This window comes from Terrapene carolina, unplaced genomic scaffold, assembly GCF_002925995.2.
Source record: "Terrapene carolina triunguis isolate 2854851 unplaced genomic scaffold, T_m_triunguis-2.0 Scaffold10524, whole genome shotgun sequence".
Taxonomy (NCBI): domain Eukaryota; kingdom Metazoa; phylum Chordata; order Testudines; family Emydidae; genus Terrapene; species Terrapene triunguis.
In genome coordinates this window covers 1-3,474 of record NW_020674875.1, presented here as the reverse complement: position 1 = coordinate 3,474, position 3,474 = coordinate 1, and the positions used below count along the sequence as shown (strand labels likewise).

The window sequence follows — 3,474 nt, the reverse complement described above, 5'->3', positions numbered from 1 at the left end:
AGGGTGGATGGGGCAGGGGGGCATCAGGTGACGAGAAGCAGGGGGGGTCAGATAAGGGGCGGGGGCCAGGCCACGCCTGGCTGTTTGAGGAGGCACAGCCTCCCCTAATGGGCCCTCCATACAATTTCTGAAACCAGATGCGGCCCTCAGGCCAAAAAGTTTGCCCGCCCCTGTTCTAGACTGAGCACTGAGTCCCATTGGGTAGATAGAAAGATTAACCTAAATAATTTATACAGAAGCCCCTGGAACCCCATAAGATTGAGTCCCTAATCCATGAACTATTGGAACTCATTTACAAAACTTTTCTTAAACATTACATGAATATATTGTCTCATACTATAGAATTAGAATTTATAATCCCTATTCCATGATGAGATATCTTTGAGCTATAATGTATCTTAGTTTTTTCCTCAAAAAGCATTTCATAAAAAAAAAATCTGATTTAAATAAAAAATCCAATTTTTACAATTTTTTTTTAAAAAATCATTGATTTTTATCCACCCTGCTAGACAGCCATGTTCAGAGTAGGGGTAATCACTGAATTAGTCAAGCAGAACAGGTGCAACTGTGGGGATCCAAATGGCCAGCTAAACAAAGACACTACTAACTTTACTACTGTTTATTTAATAGGATCCCCAAGGCCCTCTTAGGCCTGCATTGTGTGGGGTATCTGATAACACAGTTGCAAGCTGCCCATTCATCCTCTGCATGGCAGCCCATTTCTGGTGAGGACCAATTTTGCTACTCTATGAAGAGACCCACCTGTAAACCGTAATGAAACCCTCTGCTATTTCTGAGTGTAATCCTTGTGAGCCCTTGGGGGTGAACAGCGGGGCTTAATGCACTGGCTTCAGGCAGAATATACAGAGCACATTTGATATCCATGATCTATTGTTCTTTTTCAACAGGTAAAATTAATGACTGAATGGTTCTGCAAATATATTGAAACACTAGACAGCAGAACGCTCTAAAATGCATAAGCTTGTTGTACAGAAGTTTTAATAGATTATACTCCTCTAGTGTAATGCAGGTTTACTCCTTTATTGATGGCTAAAAAGGTTTTAGTGCATTTGTGTGCGCATTTTGGTTTGAGGAAGTTTATGTTTTGATATTTATTCTCTTACTAGGCCAGCATCTTGTATGGATTTCATAATGGCCTCCCCAGCAAGGCTCAGTTGACTAGTTTTGATCTAGGCAATACATCTCTTCCTATAGTAAACTTCCTCCCCTGACACTTCCAGGAAAGGGTTCAGTATGATATCTGAGAGCTTTAGTAATGGACCTGTCAACTATCAGATTCCCATTGTGTTGTTACCAAGCCATTTTTTAAAAGGTATACTTGTGTTAGTTTCACAGACTGGCTTCCCATTTAAAATTAGTTCTTACCGTGCAACTACCACCATTCCTACAGGGGTTGCTGTCACACTCGCTGATTTCATGTTCACAGTCAACACCAGTGAAACCAGGTTTGCATGAACATGTGTAACTGCCTTGGCCAGTGTTCAGACAAGTGGCTCCATTTTTGCATGGTTTGTGGTGGGTGCAGTAGTTGAGATCTGCAAAGACAAATGTTAGAGATTTTGACAACCTAATAGAACCCACTCATTTGTCAAAATATGACAGCACAAAACGTGAAAACAAACATTTTAGACAGCAAAAAAAAATAGAGTTTCAGCTAAGAGGGTTTTCATTTTGTCGTCAGCAGAATGAATACAGATTATTTAACTCTCCAAATCACCAATAAATCTGTTATTTCTCCCATCACAGTATATCTAAGCTCCAAAATGTGGAAGACCTGGCAAACCTTTAACTGTATAAGTGCCTTAAGTATACTCTCCCCTGTGTGTGTGTGTATAAACCCATTAGCCTTAATGGGATTTAGATGTGCACTTATCAAGTTGAAAAGTGTACATCCTGTGAAAGACAACACATGCCTTGACAAACTTAACAATAAGCCTTGCCTTATTCACACTTAAGAAACCTAACCGTATCACAACCATCTCCGCAGCTATTTACATTGTTTCACAACCGTAGTTTATGATCTCAGTTTCAACAATATAACTATGGCCTTGAGGATACATTCAGTTGGCTAAAGTTCAGAGATTCAATGGATGAGCTAGTAAAGTGGTCTGGTATCCCTTAAAACAGAACCTCTGCTTTTCAAGCTTGCTCTATGAGTTTTCTCACACACACTCCAGACTCATGACGAGTTTACTTCCTCGTGTGTAGAAATAAGGAAGGCTCAAATGGCGGTGTTTACTTCTGTTGGAGTTAGTAAACTGCTTTATTTCTACTAATAAATAGCTGAACTTACACTTCTTGTTTGAACAAGCAAAAAGACTGCATATTCAGCATTTCAACCAGTTTTTAAAGAAAAAGCCAAAATTAAAAAAAAAGTTAATTTATGTTTTCATGTATACTATTAATAAAGTATGAGAGTTAGTATGAGAGAGACTTTCAACAAATTGTTGCCTATTGACATTTCACTGGAAGAGATTTAGTCCAGATGCTCTGGGTTAGGGCTCATCTACACAAACAATTAGTTCAAGGCAAGCTAGGAGGTGAATCTATCCTGCACTAACTAACCTGCTTGGAGTAACTGTCCATATGCACCCTGCTGAGGCACATTAACAATTGGTTAGAGCACTCTAATTTTTTCAAGGATTAGAGCAGTCTGCAAGGAGGCTAGTGGGGGCAGAGGGGTAGATTAACACCCCAGCTTGCAGCGAATTAAATGTTTGTGTAGACAAGCCTTTACATTTCTTAGCTCAGTACCATGAAATACACAAACTAACCTTGGTCACAGAAGAGGCCACCCCAGCCTTCATCACATATGCACTGCCACTGTGTTTTACAAGTCCCATGGCGGCAGCCTATATGAGGAATGCACTCATCACAATAACGGCCTTGCCAGCCAGGACGACAGCTAGAAAAAAAAATAATTTAAATGTTAATTACTATAAAAGGTTAAAGTTGCTGTCAAGTTCAGGTTGAGATCATCATCTACTCACATGCACTCTCCTGGCTTGTTGCAATATCCATTTTGCTCAGTACAACCAGACAGACAGATGGCTATAACAAAAAAAAACACAACAGAAAGATGTAAATACATCTGGCAATATAGTTTACACTTTTAAAAAAATAAAAATTGCTTTTTAATAAATATATTGAAACCTACAACACACTTTAAAGCTTTCATTTAAAAATTCAGATCACAGGCATCTTTGGAGCAGAAAGAAGTGAACCAGAGAAAGCCAGCATTTGCTGTGAACAGAGGTGTCCTTTAGTTTTTCTGTTTACACAACAAACATGGCCTCCTGCTTCTTTAAAGCTTGAGGAAAAAAACCAAGAAGAGGTGGCCCTGTCCTCTCACTATTGCATCTCCTCTGGGGGTAGCAGTGGTGAAAGAATGAGCACAGGCAAGCTGCTGTCATTTCAACTCACAATATAGATGCCACAGTGGTTAAAACGTTG

The 3,474-nt window shown here is 39.6% G+C and overlaps 1 long non-coding RNA gene across 1 annotated transcript; it reads right to left on the bottom strand.

The window, feature by feature from the left end:
• Window positions 1–1,412: 1,412 nt before the first annotated feature.
• Window positions 1,413–3,069, bottom strand: LOC113408363. The gene is made up of 3 exons (XR_003370290.2): window positions 3,012–3,069; window positions 2,796–2,926; window positions 1,413–1,556 (listed from the first exon to the last, which is right to left on the bottom strand). It is a non-coding gene; the product is annotated as an uncharacterized LOC113408363 (long non-coding RNA).
• Window positions 3,070–3,474: the final 405 nt, after the last annotated feature.